General features: G+C 45.9%; 10 non-coding genes across 10 annotated transcripts; all 10 read left to right on the top strand.

The window, feature by feature from the left end:
- Window positions 1–3,154: 3,154 nt before the first annotated feature.
- TRNAG-UCC (transfer RNA glycine (anticodon UCC)) lies at window positions 3,155–3,226 on the top strand. The gene has a single exon. It is a non-coding gene; the product is annotated as a tRNA-Gly (tRNA).
- A 3,897-nt stretch (window positions 3,227–7,123) lies between these two features.
- TRNAG-UCC (transfer RNA glycine (anticodon UCC)) lies at window positions 7,124–7,195 on the top strand. Its single transcript has one exon. It is a non-coding gene; the product is annotated as a tRNA-Gly (tRNA).
- A 1,235-nt stretch (window positions 7,196–8,430) lies between these two features.
- TRNAG-UCC (transfer RNA glycine (anticodon UCC)) lies at window positions 8,431–8,502 on the top strand. The gene has a single exon. It is a non-coding gene; the product is annotated as a tRNA-Gly (tRNA).
- A 334-nt stretch (window positions 8,503–8,836) lies between these two features.
- TRNAG-UCC (transfer RNA glycine (anticodon UCC)) lies at window positions 8,837–8,908 on the top strand. Its single transcript has one exon. It is a non-coding gene; the product is annotated as a tRNA-Gly (tRNA).
- Window positions 8,909–14,168: 5,260 nt separating this feature from the next.
- On the top strand, window positions 14,169–14,240 carry TRNAG-UCC (transfer RNA glycine (anticodon UCC)). Its single transcript has one exon. It is a non-coding gene; the product is annotated as a tRNA-Gly (tRNA).
- Window positions 14,241–15,345: 1,105 nt separating this feature from the next.
- On the top strand, window positions 15,346–15,417 carry TRNAG-UCC (transfer RNA glycine (anticodon UCC)). The gene has a single exon. It is a non-coding gene; the product is annotated as a tRNA-Gly (tRNA).
- Window positions 15,418–15,751: 334 nt separating this feature from the next.
- On the top strand, window positions 15,752–15,823 carry TRNAG-UCC (transfer RNA glycine (anticodon UCC)). The gene has a single exon. It is a non-coding gene; the product is annotated as a tRNA-Gly (tRNA).
- Window positions 15,824–16,157: 334 nt separating this feature from the next.
- TRNAG-UCC (transfer RNA glycine (anticodon UCC)) lies at window positions 16,158–16,229 on the top strand. Its single transcript has one exon. It is a non-coding gene; the product is annotated as a tRNA-Gly (tRNA).
- A 334-nt stretch (window positions 16,230–16,563) lies between these two features.
- Window positions 16,564–16,635, top strand: TRNAG-UCC (transfer RNA glycine (anticodon UCC)). Its single transcript has one exon. It is a non-coding gene; the product is annotated as a tRNA-Gly (tRNA).
- Window positions 16,636–16,969: 334 nt separating this feature from the next.
- TRNAG-UCC (transfer RNA glycine (anticodon UCC)) lies at window positions 16,970–17,041 on the top strand. Its single transcript has one exon. It is a non-coding gene; the product is annotated as a tRNA-Gly (tRNA).
- The last annotated feature ends 4,706 nt before the right edge of the window (window positions 17,042–21,747 follow it).

The following is a 21,747-nucleotide window of genomic DNA, read 5'->3' on the forward strand; positions in this document are numbered from 1 at the left end:
CTTTGAAGGTATTCGTCAGTATTGCAACTCTGAAAGGCTAACTGTGATAATGGGAGGCTTCAATTGTGTACTCTCCGCATAAGATAAAACGAGTAGAAGGCCGCATAGTGATGCCAGCACCTGTGTTCTCGCAGAATTGGTAAATGAGTTTAAACTTGTTGATGTGGCTGGATGTCTGGAGGGTGGACAAGCTGCTCAGTTCACTCATTTCCAGGCTTCTAGCCACGCTCGACTCGATAGGATGTACATATCTCTTGATCTGGTGCCTGTATGCCACAAATACCACGTTAAGCCAGTATCGTTCAGCGATCACTGCTTGGTCACCGTCAATATCGCTGGGAACAAAACTAAAAGCCAAGGATTTGACTGGCAAATGTGGAAGTTAAACTCAAAATTATTATCTGATGACAGTTTCCAAGCCGACGTTGAAAGGCATATAGCAAATATGAATGACAAAGGCGTAACAAAGCTAGGGGCTCAATGGGAGGTTTTTAAACAGAATGTCAAAATGACAGCATTGGAAAGATCGAGCGCTATAGCCAGACAAGAAAGGGTCGAAGAAAGGTCCCTTCACGTGAATCTACAGCATCTAATCGATGTGGAAAGCAATAACCCCGGTTTGTTCATAGACGACATACGAGCCCTTAAGGGCAAGCTTGAACTACTCGACGCTGACCGATATCGCGGTGCCCTTGTCAGAGCTAGAGCCGAACGGCTGATAAGGGGGGAAGGTCCGACAAAAAGGCGTTAGGCACAGAGAAGTGGCACGCTCGGAGGAATCAGATAGATGAAATTGAATACCAAGGGACCATTACCAACGAAAAGAAAGAAATCCAGCAAGCTTTCTTCGAGCATTATCGTCAGCAGTTCGCACGGCGTGCAGTTGATATCGAGAGTTTCAAGAGAGTTTATTTACCTTTAATGCCACAACTCGACGAAAAGACGAAACGTGTGCTATAGACCCTCATTACGGAGGACGAAGTGAAATGCGCTATTGGGAATTTAAACCCCGGCAAATCGCCTGGGCCTTATGGACTTAGCGCCGCATTTTATAAAGCTTTCCAGGATTTTCTCTCGCCGGTACTGGAAAAAGTGTATAATGAAGCATATGAGCTTAATGTGCTGCCGCCGTCCTTTGCATCTTCTCATACTGTGCTAATTCCCAAAACGGAGGACCGAGGTCAATTACGCAGTGTTACCTCTTACCGGCCGATTAGTTTAACCAATGTCGACTATAAAATTGACTATAAAATTTTTATGAAAATACTAGCTAAAAGACTGCAAACAGTTATTAAAGATATTGTTGGAGACCACCAAACATGCGGTATTAAAGACAGGTCCATTTTTACCAACATTCACATCGCGAGGGCCATTCTTGAATGTTGCGATGCTGGTGGACTTGGAGTAGCAATGCTCCAAATAGATCTTGAAAAGGCTTTTGATAGAGTGCCCCACGACTTGCTTTTGTGTATATTAGACTATGTCAAGGTCGGATGCGTCATCAGAGAAGGAGTGGCTATGGCTTACAGTGCTTGTACAACTAGGCTAATTGTGAACAAATCTGTCGGTGACAGTATTGCTGTCCAACGCTCAGTTCGTCAAGGTTGCCCCCTTTCACCTCTTCTCTTTTATATCTATCTTGAACCTTTATGTTTAAGCATTATCAAGCATGAGAAAATGCGGGGCTTCAAGCTGCATCAAGCAGAAGTGATGCTTTTGGCTTATGCCGATGATGTCGCGATGTTTTGTGTAAACTACGAAAGCATCGTAGAAGTTGTGAAAACTGTAAAAGATTTTTGCGCTGTAAGCGGCAGGGCTGTTAACTGGGGCAAGTGCCTGGGCTTCTGGCACGGTGACTGGCCAGCGACCCCAGGCATTTTTGCTAACATGAAATTTGTTACCAACCCTGTCAGCTACCTTGGTGCCCCTCTTGAATCGTATCGGGACAGTGACCCATACTGGAAAAACCAAGTCGGTAAATTGAAAGATAGAGTGGACAAATGGAATGGATGGCAGTGGTCGGTGTTTGCTAAGGCCACGATTTGTAATTTGTTTTTAGTGACAAAAGTTTGGTATGTGCTTCAAGTGTTATATTGTTCAAGAGCTAATGTCCAAAAGATGCATCGTATCGTTGCCGTCTTTGTGTGGGGGTCTTCGTGGGAATGGACAAGTCGGACAAATCGCTTCCGCCGGGTGAAGGACGGCGGGCTTGGTTTGGCACATCTGTTTCGGCGCCAGTTAGTCAATCGTTTCATGTTTTTGAGGAATGTGAAAAATCCATTTCTTCGTACGGTCTGTCAGTTACGCCTGGGTCAAGCTCTCCCGGGAATTGTCGTTTCTTCTGACCGCATGTCAGGAGGTGTCCACGGGTATCTAAGGGAAGTGGTCTTGGCGTGCAGGTTCTTGATGGTGCGGTTTACTTTAGACTATTTGTGGAGTGTAAACCGGAAAAAACTGTATAAAGACTTGTGCGATGTGGTGCTTCCAGAACCGTTGTACAGAGCTGTGTACTCGTCCACAGGGGGCAAAAATGTTCTTAAAAGAGTGAAGAGGATGATGGTGCCGGCAGGGGTGAAAACGTTCTTTTTTAAGCTGCACACTGGAACATTGGAGGTAAAGAAATGGAAGGAACAGAAAGGGCTTTTTGTACCCTGGGGTGTCCACTGCATAATATGCAGGAAAGAGGAGACGATTGAACACGTGTTTCTCGAATGCTGGGATGCCGTATTTTTATGGGACGTGCTCCAGAGGACGCTTAAAAAGGAACTACCCATAAGCCCACATGGTATCCGATTCTTGCCAGTAGAAGCGAACAATGATACACCGTTGGATCTTTTGATGCTACTGGCTCTCCACAGCATATGGAAAAGCAGAATGGCTGTAGAGCATGGTGACGTCGATGCACGTTCAGCGAGACAGCTCTTTAGAGAGAGCATACGGGCATATGTGGACGAACAGAAAGCTTTAAAACTAGAGCCAGAATGGTTAGTTAGTTTTGAAGGGTTGTCACATATGAGGGATTTTTAATCCGACAACTTCAGCTAAGGAAGGCTGAAGCTTTAAGTCAATGCTTGATCTTTTATTTTGTCATGTTATTGATGTCACATGTGTCTTTTTACTGTACGTCCTCGGCCAGGAAATAAAGAAAAAAAAAGCGTCGGTGGTATAGTGGTTAGCATAGCTGCCTTCCAAGCAGTTGACCCGGGTTCGATTCCCGCCCGACGCATCGTTTTTCTCTTTTTGTTTCGTTATGTACAGGCTCGTCCACATCTAGCTATGCAATGGTCACTGCTTTCAAAGCGCCATTCCATCTGACCCGGCCACGTAATAAAGCCACGTGGCAGGCCATGCAAAGCACCACCTCTGGGTCCCTCTGTGCACGTATCGCTTTGCTTCAATATGCACCTGGGGCCGTATTACAGACGGCTCACACTCACAATCACACTCACACTCATAATCTTCCTATTGGCCAGCGGCAACACGGCGGGAGGGGCCGTCCTTTACATCATCGACGTCTGCAGTTTACGTCATGAACACACTTGAAGTGATGACGTTGGCTACGGGCCAATTGCGAGCGGGGGTTGTGAGCGACGCGAGCCGCTGACAACTTGTTTGTGAGCGCTCACAAAGGGAAAATGGCGGCGATCTATGCGGCGGCCGGCGTTCTCGTGAGGCGGTAGCGGCGGCGCCCCGACGCGATCATCGGCGAAGGACGGTGTACGAAGACTGTTTGACGTGCTCGGTGAGATGTTTCGACGCTTGTTGCTACTCGAGAAGGATATAGTACAGTGACTGTGCGACGCGATGAACTGAGATAGGTGTGTGCGGCCGAGTGCGCTGTGTGTGCAGCGGCAGATAATGTGTGCACTGCGCTTTTTCCGAACTGATAGTGGCTTCCAAGCCGCTACTGGCAACGAGGCGAACATCGGCTTCGCGCAGCCGACAGTTCGAAAGTGTTTGCGGCGGCGTGCAGCTAGGGCGGCGGCGAAGAAAGGCTTCCTTCGTCGCGGCAGCATACCCGGTGTCGTCGGGTTTGTCGACGGCACATCGGTAGTCTACGAGTAGTCTTGTGATGTCCCTGATTCAGATATGAGATGCCAACATGATTTTGGCCATGAACCTCCCTACGTGGGATCTTGGCATGATGCTTTCTCCTGGCGACACTCTCGGCTGCACACAGGCAAGACACAGGTCGAGGCCGGCCTGCTGCGAGTCGTCGAATTCATGACACTGAGCCGCGCTGCTGTTTGCAAGATAAGTTAACGGTAGGCTCCACATGCCTCACATATGTATTACCGTTCTTGGGCTTTTATAAAAGCTGGGACATAAGACACTAGTACATTGTTGAAATGCCTACGTAAGAAACGAAGATGGGGATGTGTTTGTTTGATGCCTGTATTGAGTAGGAATGGGACATCATTTATACCGATATGAAGTGCAAGGCTGTCCATACAGCATTGTTGCTGAAACGTTCAATCACTCATTGTCTGCACGCCCATGAATGTCATCGTCAGCAAAACCTGGCAATGAGCTACTTGATGCGACTCTTCCACTGTGTCAGTAAGGCTGTTAGTTTATGAGGCTGTTGAGGTCGACAACGACGTGACGAAGAATGTGCTTAACAGCGTGCCATTTTCGGTTATGTTGGTGAGAGGCGCACCTGTTGGAGACATGGCTGCCAGTGCCATGGAATCCCGGTCCGGACTCTCCATAACGGTTATAGAACAAGGTATACACCTCCACAAGGTTAATGGTGGATAACTGCATCGACGTGCTGAAGACCCGCTTCCAGTGCTTGAAAAATACTAGACGTTCCTCTACCAGCCAGAGCATGTAGCATGTGCCTTGTTGCATAACTTCGTTGGATGTCTTCCTGCCTGCCTGCAGACGAGAAGGGTGCTGCTGGCTTGGACAAGAAAGGGTCACATCTGTGCACTGGCTACTTGGAAGTGGGATCACTATTGCCATGCAAACTTCTATTGAAAAGCCATACAGAATCATGTTGTGAGCCTGTTCCACAGAACCTACCACCAGAGGCTGGCACAGCTGCCCATGGTGCGGCAACTGCTTTGGCGTCAATCACAGCACAGCAATCGGCTGTGATATACCACACGAAGCTGACCAACTCATCACAGGCAGCCAAGTACAGCGTCTTCTCGTTTCATGTCTGTGCCAGAAACCTGTTGCGATAAAGATGCATCTTCTCGAACCATGCGTTAAAACACCTCATCTGTCAAGTCAAATTTGTCTTCGTACACCCCCCTTCACTGTTGCTTACAACTGTGTATGTTGGTGTTAGTGTGTGTGTGTGTGTGTGCATGTGTTTGAGTACATAATTAAAGTGTTTCACAACGAGGCAGCAATTGTGATGCCTATCGGAATGGGAAGTCCTCACAGAAGTTTTTTTAGAAGCACCTGTATCCACTGTGCAGCCTTATTTTCCTGCAGCATTTCACACGCTTGAATATGCAGCAGCGAAACCAACTTCCTGCAATAGCATCGGCAGTTATTTGACGTGCTGCACAATTGTGCTACACAGAGAGGACACACAAGAATAATTTTTAGAGCCTGTAAGCTGGCACAGTACTTATCGTAGGTCTGATATACTTCAGAAGCAAGAAATGAAAGTATTGTGCATAAAACTGCCACCAAGAGGCAAAACACAAAATATTAGTTGCTTAATGATTACAGGCTTGCATAGTAGTTGTCATAGGTTTGGCACATTTCAGAAGTAGTAAACAAAGTATGGCAGTTAACAGTGCAGAAACATGACACGAGTAGTGCTATGTACAATGTTTGCATAAGGTAGTCTCCATTAGTGAACCTTCCAGGACTACAGGCCTGCATATACTGTTAGGACGCATAGAAAGCATTTGCTTAATGCTAAACAGTGTAAAGCTGACAAATTGAATGCATAATATTGCGAGTTTTAGTGCTCACAGTGATTGTAGCGTACGCAGAAAATCCCATAGGTATATAAACTGGTGCAAAAACATCACACATGCATCAAGCAAATGGTGTGTGGGCAAAAGGTATCGCTCAAAAACAAAGCAACTCAGTCATGAGAACGAAGAAAAAAAATACAGAGCACACTGCAATGAAAGCTACATCGAAAGCCCTGTCACGGTGGCACTGCAGTGAATGAAGGCTTTGGGTTCAGTCGCGGCAGGGGTGGAAGCATTCCCATGATCATGTTCTTTCCTAAACTATCCAGCTACATACAAACAGATGATCATGCAAGGACAGAGCTTCATTTTGGCCTACACTACATGCTTACAGTCATTTTGTATTTCCTAAAGAGAAACAAATAGAACCACGCAGCCTGCACGTTCCACTTTCAGCACTTTTCTCATCGATACTAGCAGGCGCCGACCGAAAACACCTTCGCAAGTTGTCTTTGTCCATTTCCGTGTCAAGCGCTCCATGAAATTTTATCGCTGCAGGCCCTGAACTTCGACTGCATTCTATTAGATTTTCAGCATGCTTACGGAACCCGCACAGTACTTCGATTACCGACGACGCTAAAAAAAGCAGCACCTTCTCGGGGAATCAGCTGTTTGCTATCAGGCCGCCATGTGCACGCCATGACGCTGCCCGCGCACCCTCGCGGCAACAAAAGTTACCTAATAGCAAGTATAACTACAAAACTAAGAACGCTTCAACTTGAGCTCAATGTTAATAAATACTAAAAATAGTATCTTGCCAAAATAAACCTTTGTTTGTTTTATTTATTGCGTATTAGTTGCGTCGTGTTAGAAAAAGTTAGGAGACGGTCCCTGCTCAGTTTTGTGCCACACTGTGGCACCAACGTTTGCCGAGGATTCGGGACTACTAGGGCGGAGCCACGCTAAAAGTCGCTGGTATATGGACGATTTCGCATACTCGTCACGATTGACGTCTCAAGGCTGCGTCACAGCCTCGTAATTTTGACGTCACGCTCACAAACTTGTGAGCGGAGTCCGTAATTCGGCCCCTGCTCAATCAATTACAGCTTAGCATATTACAGTTCAAAGCACACAGACCAATCCCGAAAAGCCGGTCTAAAAAAAGCTGACCTACTTTCTACGTCGTAGAACCCTCGCAGCCTTTCCAAATTCGCTCGCGTATTGAACGTGAAAGGCCGGCGTCGGTGGTATAGTGGTTAGCATAGCTGCCTTCCAAGCAGCTGACCCGGGTTCGATTCCCGGCCGACGCATCGTTTTTCTCTTTTTGTTTATTTATTTATTTATTTCATAAATACTGCCGACTGCCCTTTGCCGGTCAAGGCAGGAGTGCACAAAGGAAAAAAGAAAAAAAAATTACAAAGTAGTAACAACCAAATAACAGCAACACAGGGCTATTACTGTTTCGTTATGGTACAGGCTCGTCCACATCTAGCTATAACATGGTCACTGCTTTCAAAGCGCCATTCCATCCGACCCGGCCACTTAATAAAGCCACGTGGAAGGCCATGCAAAGCACCACCTCTTGGTCCCTCTGTGCACGTATCGCTTTGCTTCAATATGCACCTGCTCAATCTATTACAGCTCAGCAGATTACAGTTCAGAGCATACAGACCAATCCCGAAAAGCCGGTCTAAATAAAGCTGACCTACTTTCTACGTCGTAGAACCCTCGCAGCCCTTCCAAATTCGCTCGCGTATTGAAAGTGACAGGCCGGCGTCGGTGGTATACAGGTTCTTGATGGTGCGGTTTACTTTAGACTATTTCTGGAGTGTAAACCGGAAAAAACTGTATAAAGACTTGTGCGATGTGGTGCTTCCAGAACCGTTGTACAGAGCTGTGTACTCGTCTACCGGGGGCAAAAATCTTCTTAAAAGAGTGAAGAGGATGATGGTGCCGGCAGGGATGAAAACGTTCTTTTTTAAGCTGCACACTGGAACATTGAAGGTAAAGAAATGGAAGGAACAGAAAGGGCTTTTTGTACCCTGGGGTGTCCACTGCATAATATGCAGGAAAGAGGAGACGATTGAACACGTGTTTCTCGAATGCTGGGACGCCGTATTTTTATGGGACGTGCTCCAGAGGACGCTTAAAAAGGAACTACCCAAAAGCCCACATGGTATTCGATTCTTGCCAGTAGAAGCGAACAATGATACACCGTTGGATCTTTTGATTTTACTGGCTCTCCACAGCATTGGAAAAGCAGAATGGCTGTAGAGCATGGTGACGTCGATGCACGTACAGCGAGACAGCTCTTTAGAGAGAGCATACGGGCATATGTGGATGAACAGAAAGCGTTAAAACTAGAGTCAGAATGGTTGGTTAGTTTTGAAGGGTTGTCACATATGAGGGATTTTTAATCCGACAACTTCAGCTAAGGAAGGCCGAAGCTTTAAGTCAATGCTTGATCTTTTATTTTGTCATGTTATTGATGTCACATGTGTCTTTTTTGTGTACGTCCTCGGTCAGGAAGTAAAGAAAAAAAAAAGCGTCGGTGGTATAGTGGTTAGCATAACTGAATTCCAAGCAGTTGACCCGGGTTCGATTCCCGGCCGACGCATCGTTTTTCTCTTTTTGTTTGTTTCGTTATGGTACAGGCTCGTCCACATCTAGCTATAACATGGTCACTGCTTCCAAAGCGCCATTCCATCCGACCCGGGCACGTAATAAAGCCACGTGGCAGGCCATGCAAAGCACCACCTCTTGGTCCCTCTGTGCACGTATCGCTTTGCTTCAATATGCACCTGCTCAATCTATTACAGCTCAGCAGATTACTGTTCAGAGCACACAGACCAATCCCGAAAAGCCGGTCTAAAGAAAGCTGACCTACTTTCTACTTCGTAGAACCCTCGCAGCCCTTCCAAATTCGCTCGCGTATTGAACGTGAAAGGCCGGCGTCGGTGTTATAGCGGTTAGCATAGCTGCCTTCCAAGCAGTTGACCCGGGTTCGATTCCCGGCCGACGCATCGTTTTTCTCTTTTTGTTTGTTTCGTTATGGTACAGGCTCGTCCACATCTAGCTATAACATGGTCACTGCTTCCAAAGCGCCATTCCATCCGACCCGGGCACGTAATAAAGCCACGTGGCAGGCCATGCAAAGCACCACCTCTTGGTCCATCTGTGTACGTATCGCTTTGCTTCAATATGCACCTGCTCAATCTATTACAGTTCAGAGCACACAGACCAATCCCCAAAAGCCGGTCTAAAGAAAGCTGACTTACTTTCTACGTCGTAGAATCCTCGCAGCCCTTCCAAATTCGCTCGCGTATTGAACGTGAAAGGCCGGCGTCGGTGGTATAGTGTTTTTTTCTGCTTTCGGCCACGCCAGTGAACGGACGCAGTATGCAGGGCTCCTCAGGAGCGGCTTCAGCGGCCATGTCAGGCCGCGGAAACGAGGGTTTTGCATCTGACAAGGAATACCAGGTTATCCTGCCAAGTCTGCCAACCGGGCGAGTTGTTTTGAATTCTATTTTTCTGCACGCTGACATAAGGGCCCGCCCATACAGGGTGGAAGACTTTCGCGATGCGCTAGCCGGAATGTCGCTGCTCCCAGACGTTATCGCTCTGGGGGCGTATCGAATGAGCCATGTATGGGCGGTAACTTTCAAGGATGCGGAAGGTGTGAAGAAGATTTTGAATGCAGGCGAGCTGAAGGTTAAAGAGCATCGGTGCCTTGTTATTGACCCGGTGAACCAATGCGTGCGTATGAAATTGCGCTGGCTTCTTCATGGCGTGACTGACGAAGACGTGAGGCTAGCTTTTGCGCCATACGGAACAGTCAGTGATGTCACGAGAGAGCGATGGCGCGTTCAAGGTGTCGCCGATAAAGGCTCAACTACGAGGTTGGTGTCCCTCAAGCTCAAGCCAGGGATAAAGCTTGACGACCTTCCACACCAAATCATTGTTGCAGGCGAGTTGGCACTTGTGGTTGTATCGGGACGACCGCCACTCTGCCTCCGGTGCCATTCTACTGGTCACATCCGACGGCAGTGTAAAGTACCACGTTGCGGTGCGTGCCGAAGGTATGGACATGAAGAGACCCAATGAACCCGCACATATGCCAGCGCTGCAGGCCCCGTGAGCAGAATGGATACGTCCGATCTGCTCATGGACGAGGTTGAATCTGAAGAGGCAGCAAAAAATGTAACTGATGTGGAAGAAACACAGTCAGCTGCTTCAGGATCTGAGCAGAAGACGACCCCTGAAGTGGACAATTCAACCGAGACTCATCAGACGGTAGCTTCTGCCAACAAAACAACTTCAACAGAAGGAAAGGACAGGCCACTTGCTGAAGATTCATCACACGAGATGCATCAGCAAGGTGAAACCATGGACGTCGCGGAAGATGCAACCGGTAGTCTAGCGGGAAAGCGTCCACGGGATGCAACAAGCGACGCATCGGGGACGCCAGGAAGTAGCATTGGAGATGAACCGCCACCAAAAGCGGCTTCGACCAGACGGCCGAGTTTTAAGCCGCGCCCCAACATCCCGCCTGATACACGGTCAGCGGGAAAACCGCCACCGTAACTATCGTGAATCTGTGCATTGTTGCTGGCTGCGTCGGAAGATGCTGAGGGGACTTTGTGAAGACAGTTTCTGGCTACTGTCTGGTGCAACTATGTGTCTGCATTATGAAGAGCATATGCAACTAAGTTCAGTAAGCCTTTTTTGTTTGTTTGTTTTTTACCAGCAAAGGCCGCCACCATACGTTCAAATATTCAAACTAAATCATGGATCCTAGCAATAAGATAGTGCTACGTATTGCCACATTAAACGTAAGAGGACTGGGAGCAAGAAAAAAACAGTACCAGCTTAAAAGACTTCTCTTGGAAAAAGAACTTGACCTAATAGCTGTCCAAGAAACAAAGATCGAAAGTGTTGAGCAAACAGATCGTATGGTGGCACCCTTTCAGACCCGCTACAACGTATGTGTTTGCCATGCTCTTGGTACATCAGGGGGTTGCGTTCTTTTTATTCGCAACGACATAACAGTTGTCCCTGAATCTGTCGTCATTTGTGAAAATGGGCGTTTTCTTGTCGTAGATTTTTTCTTCCATGCGTGCAACTGGCGAGCAGTTTGTGTTTATGCGCCAAACGTTGAGGCTGACCGCGCAGTGTTTTTTGATAATCTTTATCAGTATCTTTCATGCGACAAGAAAGTAATCCTGTTAGGAGACTTTAACTGTGTCTGTAGCGTTGCTGATCGTTTAAAAAAGCTGCCTCTTAGGGACAAGAGTGCGTTAGCGCTTAATCAGATTGTACAAGAATGCAATTTGGAAGATGTGGGGGCAGCTCTAAGAGATGGTATGCGTCCACTATTTACGCATTTTCAGAATGAAAGTCATGCAAGACTTGACAGAATATATGTTTCTCTAGAGCTTTTGCCGCTGTGTACCAAATATGAGGTCGTACCTGTACAGTTTAGTGATCATTGCCTAGTAATTGCAACTGTCGGAACAAGGAAGGAAAAACCGAAATTTAGCTGGGATCTATGGAAGCAGAATGACAAGCTTTTAGAAGACGAAGAATTTATTAACTACGTAGATGAACAAATAAAATATATTATTCAGGCTAATTCGGCAAACGCTGTTGCCGAATGGGATGAATTCAAGCAGCGCGTAAAAATAAAAGCTATTGAGAGAAGCTGCATCAATAAGTTCAGGCGCAACAATGAAGAAAAGCAATTACATGAACGTCTTGAATTTCTTTTGGCCATTGAAAGCGACAAGCCAGGAAGCTGTTCGAAGGAAATGAGAGAAGTAAAGAGCCGCTTGCAACAGATTGACACGAACGAGTACAAAGCGGCGGTGATAAGAGCGCGAGCTCAAAAGCTGTGGGCAGGCGAAACGCCAACAAAACGCGCCTTATTGGACGAGAAAAGGTACGCGTGCCGGAAAAAAATTAAACAGATACGATACCAAGGCGAGGTAATTTCAGACAGTAAAATCATAGAGCAAGCTTTTGTTGAATATTTCAGCGAGTTGTTAGGCCGTGAAAGAGATGTCCAAGACGGGTTTGAAAAAGAGTTTTTACCGCTTATGCCATCGCTTGATGATGAGACAAAAGCGCGACTTGAAGAACCAATTACTATTAGCGAAATTGAAAGTGCAATCGATGGCTTACAATCTGGTAAAGCCCTTGGACCGGATGGGTAACAGCAAATTTTTACAAGGTGTTTAGAACACCAGTGGCCCTTCTGTTACACCGTGTGATCTCGGAAGCGTATGAAAAGCAAAGAGTGCCACTGTCCTTTGGGGCTTCCCATATTACTTTGATACCCAAAACTGATGATCCCGAGCAGCGGTTGTTGGTGGGGTCGTACCGTCCAATTAGCCTTACCAACACAGACTACAAAATCTACACTAAAGTCTTAGCAAACCGACTACAAACCGTAATAAAGCTTTTGGTAGGTCCACACCAAACATGTGGCATCAAAGGCCGCACAATAGCTACAAATATTCATGTCGCCCGTAATGTTCTGGAATGTTGCGATGTTTGTGAAGGCCGTGTTGCTATGCTGCAACTCGATTTAGCAAAAGCTTTTGACCGCGTATCGCACGTGGTTTTACTTAGTATTCTTGAGCACACCAACGTCGGTCGAGTCATACTAGAAGGCGTTAAGATGTCATACGCATGTTGCACGACACGTGTGATTGTAAATGGTACTCTTACTGAAAGCGTGCCAGTGCGCTCGTCGGTAAGACAGGGCTGCCCGCTGTCGCCCCTGCTATTTGGAATGTACCTCGAGCCAATGTGTTTAGCTTTGCTTCACAGCAATAAGGTGATCGGTTTTAAGCTTTACGACGCTCGTGTTAAGGTCCTAGCTTATGCGGATGATATTGCCGTCTTCTGTTCAGATAAAGACAGCGTTCGGGAAGTTGTTACCATTACGGGGAAATATTGCAAACAGACAGGCTGCCAAATTAATTGGGAAAAAAGCTCAGGCTTTTGGCACGGACAATGGGATAATAAACCCGAGTATTTCGCTTTCATGAAGTGGGCGGAATTACCTACAAAGTACCTTGGCGTGCCGCTTTGCTGTTATCGTGACACTGAGCGACAGTGGGCAGAGGAAACCAACCGAGTACGGGAAAAAGTGGAAGGATGGCAAGGAAGGGATTTATCTATGTTCGCGCGGGCTAGCATCTGTAATGTTTTCTTGCTTTCCAAAATATGGTATATAATGAATGTCTTATCTATGTCACGGGTCCATGTACAAAAAGTGCATCGCATTTTTTCTGTGTTTATTTGGTCCTCCACATGGGAAAGAATGAGCCGCACAAATTTGTTTCGGCCTGTTAGATACGGAGGCCTTGGTCTCGTTCATTTGTTTTTACGCCAGATAGTATCTCGGTTTCTATATCTTCGAGACCAGCAAGACCCGTTTTTGCGAACTGTTTTACAAATAAGAATGTGCAATATGCTACCACAATTCATTGTCACGTCATTTTTAGATCCCTGTACCACGGTCTCTGGTTACTTACGTGAGGTTGTTCTTGCATTCAGAATGCTGAGTGTCCGATTTTCAATGGAATATCTTTCTTCAGTTTCAAGGCGCAAACTGTATACAGACCTTATAGACATTATGCTACCTGTGCCTGTGTACCGTTCTGTATACTATGGAGGCCCAGGACAGGACGTCTTGAAGAGAGTAAAGAGGATGCCAGTTAAGCCTACGACAAAGTCGTTTTTCTTCAAATTACATACCGGGACGCTTCCAGTCAAAGTTTGGCTGGAAAAAAAAGGAATATTTGTCCCGTGGACAACCAATTGCCTCCTCTGCAAGAAACCCGAAACAATTGAGCATGTCTTTATAGACTGCTGGGACCCGATATTTCATTGGGATGTTCTTCAAAGAACAATAAAAAAAGAACTCCCAATAGATCCCTACGGTATACGCTTCCTGCCAGTTGAAAATCAAGAAACCCCATACGATATGATAATGCTCCTTAGCCTCCATAGTATATGGAAGACTAGAATGCAAGTGCGTCATGCGGACGTCAATACGCGACCTGTTAGAGAAAATTTCGTGGAGAGCGTGGCGTATATCCGAGATGTGTACAAAAGCGAGCCTGATCCACCGGAATGGATGAATATACTTGACCAGTTGGTTGGCATCAAGCAATTTTAAATCACATGTGTCAGCCGAAGGATTGGCGACTCTTTTATCATTGATTTTGTGTTTTGTACTTGTCATAAGCCTGGTAATAAAGAAAAAAAAAAAAAGCGTCGGTGGTATAGTGGTTAGCATAGCTGCCTTCCAAGCAGTTGACCCGGGTTCGATTCCCGGCCGACGCATCGGTTTTCTCTTTTTGTTTGTTTCGTTATGGTACAGGCTCGTCCACATCTAGCTATAACATGGTCACTGCTTTCAAAGCGCCATTCCATCCGACCCGGGCACTTAATAAAGCCACGTGGAAGGCCATGCAAAGCACCACCTCTTGGTCCCTCTGTGCACGTATCGCTTTGCTTCAATATGCACCTGCTCAATCTATTACAGCTCAGCAGATTACAGTTCAGAGCATACAGACCAATCCCGAAAAGCCGGTCTAAATAAAGCTGACCTACTTTCTACGTCGCAGAACCCTCGCAGCCCTTCCAAATTCGCTCGCGTATTGAAAGTGACAGGCCGGCGTCGGTGGTATACAGGTTCTTGATGGTGCGGTTTACTTTAGACTATTTGTGGAGTGTAAACCGGAAAAAACTGTATAAAGACTTGTGCGATGTGGTGCTTCCAGAACCGTTGTACAGAGCTGTGTACTCGTCTACCGGGGGCAAAAATGTTCTTAAAAGAGTGAAGAGGATGATGGTGCCGGCAGGGATGAAAACGTTCTTTTTTAAGCTGCACACTGGAACATTGGAGGTAAAGAAATGGAAGGAACAGAAAGGGCTTTTTGTATCCTGGGGTGTCCACTGCATAATATGCAGGAAAGAGGAGACGATTGAACACGTGTTTCTCGAATGCTGGGACGCCGTATTTTTATGGGACGTGCTCCAGAGGACGCTTAAAAAGGAACTACCCATAAGCCCACATGGTATTCGATTCTTGCCAGTAGAAGCGAACAATGATACACCGTTGGATCTTTTGATTGTACTGGCTCTCCACAGCATTGGAAAAGCAGAATGGCTGTAGAGCATGGTGACGTCGATGCACGTACAGCGAGACAGCTCTTTAGAGAGAGCATACGGGCATATGTGGATGAACAGAAAGCGTTAAAACTAGAGTCAGAATGGTTGGTTAGTTTTGAAGGGTTGTCACATATGAGGGATTTTTAATCCGACAACTTCAGCTAAGGAAGGCCGAAGCTTTAAGTCAATGCTTGATCTTTTATTTTGTCATGTTATTGATGTCACATGTGTCTTTTTTGTGTACATCCTTGGTCAGGAAATAAAGAAAAAAAAAGCGTCGGTGGTATAGTGGTTAGCATAGCTGAATTCCAAGCAGTTGACCCGGGTTCGATTCCCGGCCGACGCATCGTTTTTCTCTTTTTGTTTGTTTCGTTATGGTACAGGCTCGTCCACATCTAGCTATAACATGGTCACTGCTTCCAAAGCGCCATTCCATCCGACCCGGGCACGTAATAAAGCCACGTGGCAGGCCATGCAAAGCACCACCTCTTGGTCCCTCTGTGCACGTATCGCTTTGCTTCAATATGCACCTGCTCAATCTATTACAGCTCAGCAGATTACTGTTCAGAGCACACAGACCAATCCCGAAAAGCCGGTCTAAAGAAAGCTGACCTACTTTCTACTTCGTAGAACCCTCGCAGCCCTTCCAAATTCGCTCGCGTATTGAACGTGAAAGGCCGGCGTCGGTGGTATAGCGGTTAGCATAGCTGCCTTCCAAGCAGTTGACCCGGGTTCGATTCCCGGCCGACGCATCGTTTTTCTCTTTTTGTTTGTTTCGTTATGGTACAGGCTCGTCCACATCTAGCTATAACATGGTCACTGCTTCCAAAGCGCCATTCCATCCGACCCGGGCATGTAATAAAGCCACGTGGCAGGCCATGCAAAGCACCACCTCTTGGTCCCTCTGTGCACGTATCGCTTTGCTTCAATATGCACCTGCTCAATCTATTACAGCTCAGCATATTACAGTTCAGAGCACACTGACCAATCCCGAAAAGCTGGCCTAAAGAAAGCTGACCTACTTTCTACGTTGTAGAACCCTCGCAGCCCTTCCAAATTCGCTCGCGTATTGAACGTGAAAGGCCGGCGTCGGTGGTATAGTGGTTAGCATAGCTGCCTTCCAAGCAGTTGACCCGGGTTCGATTCCCGGCCGACGCATCGGTTTTCTCTTTTTGTTTGTTTCGTTATGGTACAGGCTCGTCCACATCTAGGTATAACATGGTCACTGCTTTCAAAGCGCCATTCCATCCGACCCGGGCACTTAATAAAGCCACGTGGAAGGCCATGCAAAGCACCACCTCTTGGTCCCTCTGTGCACGTATCGCATTGCTTCAATATGCACCTGCTCAATCTATTACAGCTCAGCATATTACAGTTCAGAGCACACTGACCAATCCCGAAAAGCTGGTCTAAAGAAAGCTGACCTACTTTCTACGTCGTAGAACCCTCGCAGCCCTTCCAAATTCGCTCGCGTATTGAACGTGAAAGGCCGGCGTCGGTGGTATAGTGGTTAGCATAGCTGCCTTCCAAGCAGTTGACCCGGGTTCGATTCCCGGCCGACGCATCGGTTTTCTCTTTTTGTTTGTTTCGTTATGGTACAGGCTCGTCCACATCTAGCTATAACATGGTCACTGCTTTCAAAGCGCCATTCCATCCGACCCGGGCACTTAATAAAGCCACGTGGAAGGCCATGCAAAGCACCACCTCTTGGTCCCTCTGTGCACGTATCGCATTGCTTCAATATGCACCTGCTCAATCTATTACAGCTCAGCATATTACAGTTCAGAGCACACTGACCAATCCCGAAAAGCTGGTCTAAAGAAAGCTGACCTACTTTCTACGTCGTAGAACCCTCGCAGCCCTTCCAAATTCGCTCGCGTATTGAACGTGAAAGGCCGGTGTCGGTGGTATAGTGGTTAGCATAGCTGCCTTCCAAGCAGTTGACCCGGGTTCGATTCCCGGTTGACGCACTGACGTTTTTTATTCCGATGATTTTTATATTTCACATAATGTACAAGTCTCACACCACTTTCAAGTGTGTTCGGGGTAGCAAGTGGGTGGCCGGTGATGAATTTTATTGTCTTATAATTACAGATATTGCATGTAAACCGACTCCTTTTTGCATGTTGAAAATCAAACTAGCGCACTTCAAAACAAGGACACAGAGAGAGAACGACAACACAGCGCTGTGTTGTCGTTCTCTCTCTGTGTCCTTGTTTTGAAGTGCGCTAGTTTGATTTTCAACATGAATTACCAACTAGCCCGTTCTTCCACCCTTGCAAGTCCTTTTTGCATAATCCACCTGCATGTACTGTTTGTAGAGTAAAGGCAATAAAAACAAAAAAGCTTGGTGACCAACACTGCTTTAAAGGTGCGTACTACTCGGACGTCATGCAGAGATGAATTAAAGATATTTCTGTCGACCCCCATTTAATAGGCTTTGTTTCATTAGAAAATGACGAGGTAGTGCCTTATGATACACTAATCCTTATTGACCTCCGAACGTATTTGACCTTCGAGAATGACTTGATATCATTGCGAACGAGGTGCAAGTCCAGACCGAATCTACTTCCGCGAAATCATGCACTAGTTCGTGGAAATAAAGAGAAGAGCTGATCCAGTTCTTGAACGGATGTCGAAGGTAGAGCATCTGTTGTCCCTGGTTGATTTGAATATGACGAAGCTAATTGCAACTGATTTGTTATAAACTCCCACATGCAAAGGGACAATTTTAAATGTTATTTTGTCTTCCGTGTAATGTGTCGAAGACAGGCATAAAGAAAGAAAGCGCGAGTGATTCGAAAGATGCCCGTTAGGCCGACGACCTTCAAATCATTTTTCTTCAAACTTCACTCTGACTCTTCCCGTAAAGATGTGGTCTAATGGTAAAGGTAAATATTAAGGTAAATTTGTTCCTTCGACCCTCAACTGCACAATCTGTAAAAAGAAAAAGGGAAATCAGGTTTTTATAGGCTGCCAGGATTCTGTTTTTCGCTTGGATACAAAGAACGTTAAAGAAAGAACTACCCAATAATCATTGCGGCAGCTCGTTTCTAACCGTACAAAATGGCGAGGTCCCGTACGACATATTCATAATTATGGTGCTGGGCGTCCAAAGCATTTGGAAAACGCTGATGGCATTTAGGCACGCAGAAGGAAATGCCCGATCTGTCACGGACAGCTTCATTGTCGGAGATGTTCTTCATAGTCGGCCTGAACAGCCTCAGTTGAGAGAGAGAGAGAGAGACCCTTAAAAAAATAAAGAATTCTGCCGGCGTTTAGATTTCGCTGGCTTCCTACTCTGTGTAGAAAGGAGAATTGGGAGGGAAGATTGAAAAAGAATGGTGAGGAAAATAAATGAAGGGGGAGATAAAATTCGGCCAATAAATACGCTTCGTGGAGTAATGGTATAAAACGAAATGATGAAATGCATAATCTGACGAATTATGCTTATGGAGTTCACAGCTTGAACAGTGCTTGAGGGCAACATGCAAGTTGAATTTAGAGTTTTCTTGAGGAGTCCAATGTCTTTCAAATACGTAAATAAAAAGTTCATTGCGAGTCTCTGTTGCCTAGGGCAGGCTAAGGGACCGAAAACACTGCTCATTATTAAAGGCACTAGGGGGTTCTTCTCCATGCTGTGTTCATAGTACGCACACTCGTCAGCGTACGCAGGGTACTCAAGTAGGATATGTTGCACAGTTTCAAACAAGCGACTGTTGTGACAATGCGGACTGTTCATTTCACCGAAACGGTAGCGCAAGCCAGGCTTAACCGCGATAGACCGCCGCAATTTTTTGTTGTAATTCGGCCGCTAAGGGTAGACATATAGTTTAAAGGATTTGTTTTACTTTCATAGTTTTCACGTGTTTTATTTGACAGCAGTATGTGACATATTTTAAGAAAAAGGTCCGAAATACGCTTTCTGAACCCCTGATAAATCATCTTTTGCGCTGTTCATGCCCGAAAACTATGGCCGTTAGCAATGCAATGAACTCCTCTCTCATTAAACACATTCGAATTAAATGGTAACGCCTCTGTAAGCAAGTTCTTTTAATTGCCTTAGCGAGGTATTCTGTTTTAAAAAATGTGTATAAAGGATTTTCCAATTATTCGCGTCGTTTTTCAAGTGGGCAAAATATATTACCACGTGTTAGTGACGATCCTGAAACCACACTTTAAAGATAAACAAGTCCAAAGAGGAGCATAAATGGTTGACGTCGCCTTTAATACTCCTTACTGCTAAATTTTAGACTCCTTATAAGAAGTAAAGGTGATTACATCCTGTTTTTCACTACTGTCTCAAAATTAAGAAGTAAAATTGCGTCTTGACATGATTATGCTCCTTCTACAAACAGGAGTTTGTCGGTATGAGTATTTCTCCAGACCATAAAGGGTTTTAAAAACTCCCTCCTCGGATTCTTGACGCTCAGCCGCCGTCTGGCGGCAGCTAACTCTTCGCCGCGCTAGAAGATGAACACAACTTCATCACTGGTGGCTCGTTTGTCCCATCTGCTTGTGTTTCTTTACGCGTGTTTACCGGCATACAAGACAGCGGATTACCAACGTATTCTGGAAAATATTGTTGCGCAGATAGCCTCTGAAAACGGCAGCAAGTTCACAAAACGCTTCGTGCTGCTTCTCCGGCACTATGGAGGAAGGAAAAGTCCGGCACCGCCGACCCGAGAACGGTCTATAGGCAGGCCTAGCATCGCCGAGCCAACATGGCGGTGTGCGACGCCCCGGAATTCATGATCACTGCCACCACCTGTTATGCGGCTGTTCTTTATGTTGCTGCGCGCTTGCCGCGATTAAAAAAAGTTCCATATACCAGCGCAACAACGTTATCCAAGAAACTGTGTGCTGAAGCAACCCCTGAAGATATGTATGTCTCCGTAACAGACAAATGTTGACTGCTGCCGCTTCCTGGGTTGAAATGGCCATGGGCGGGTGGCGCATGTATCCTCGGTGCCGATGGCCCCTTGCTCGTTCGCTGCTACTTTACGTGCAGCAGCCGAGATAACCAGCATCACCAGCGTTTTAATTAAACTGAAAAGTCAAATAAAATGCTCGTTATGCTCTGTTTAGGCCATTTACGCATATACAATCATGCCAGTTCTTATTTCCTGTTCAACGACAGGCTGCGATTTCTGCAAGGAATGTGGTGGTGCCGAGGTGCAATGATTTTGTCGTCGCCTCCCGGGGTCAACTAATCCAGTGGTTTCTAAAGTAAGTACCTTGGAAATTTACTTTTACTTTCCGTAGAAGGAATCCAATAGCAGTGCAGTCATGCCTCGTTGCGTTATTATATGTGCAGCTGTAAATATCAACAGTTCTCCTCGAAAGTAAGCTTTATCATTGTTATTGAAGTCCTACTGATACGGTGACGCTGCCCAGACTATGATCGCGGTGAAAATTTAGAAACCTATCGGGCATTGTGTACTTTGATAAAGTTATGAACGGCAGCAAGGAAACTATTACCTATATTAAGGGGTGATTACTTCCGTGTTCTAAAAAGACCCAGCGCGACACAACTGAAACATGCATTGATTATCTCCTGTATTATTCGTAGCATGGTAAGAGGCGATCTCCTAACGAAGTGATACATTTTAGTGTCAGGCTATAAAACTCTTTCTTTCTGCTTGGTGGTGTCGTAACGCAGCGTGGAGTTTCGGCAGCGGACATTAGCTGGAAAAGCAAAGAATATGTGGTTCCTTTTTGGTTGGTTGGGCATCCTGTTCGAAAATGTGTCAGCTTTGAATGTTATAAGGTTCTTGCGTCAAAAAAGTGCACAAAATAGGGCTTTCCTTTTCCTTTGTTCGTTTAAAGTTTGCGTGGTCTTTCGTGCTGCTATTCGTGACTACCAACACCGAGAAGACAACAAATAAAAAGATAAAGCAACTCCACAGACTCCGGCATCGAATTCTAGGACTGGAGCAGAATAGGAGGCGGGCTGGAATTGAGGATGTGGAGGCAGTTGTGGACACGAAATGGATTACAAATGGATCAAGCTGCCCCTACTGTCTTTCCCGCGACGCCTACGCGGAATGACGACACCCTACCAATGCGCTGCTGCTGGTTAGCCAATCTTCCACTGCATCTGCTCAAGACGTGGGTCTTCAGTTCACATACTATAATTTCAGTTAAAATTTAAATGTTCGTATAGATCGCATGAAGAACTCATTTTTGTAATCAGTTGCAATGCAAAAACAGTCACATTGATTTTTTCTGTGTAGTGAACCAGCAAAAAGCAATGCGATGGTACCAGTGTGCCTGTACCAATTTTTGTTTTCACTTTTATTCTTCACAAGTAAAATGTCCGCAAGCTACGCGTGCTTCAATCTGCCGCATCACATAAATGGCCATCAAATAGACTTTGAAGCTCCTATAATCCTGAATGACGTGTTAAGCAGCTCACAGCCTACAAGGACCGGGTAAATTTTGGTCGACACATTAGTTATTAATACAGGTATTTAGTACTGGCGCTAATCACTGATAGTAAAAAAAATGATAATAAAAAGTATGAAAAATTCGTATTTTTCTTTAACTGCGAAGTTTCTGAGAAAGCTGTATAGCTTTCCTTTGTAGCCGTTGGCTGCGCTTGGGTGGATGTAATGAGTAATTACTCCCTTATTACAAATCTACTCCACCTTGGGGGATTCCCCTAAGTATTGGA

Source organism: Amblyomma maculatum, chromosome 11 (genome assembly GCF_055883805.1).
Source record: "Amblyomma maculatum isolate TAMU_Amacu chromosome 11, ASM5588380v1, whole genome shotgun sequence".
NCBI lineage: Eukaryota > Metazoa > Arthropoda > Arachnida > Ixodida > Ixodidae > Amblyomma > Amblyomma maculatum.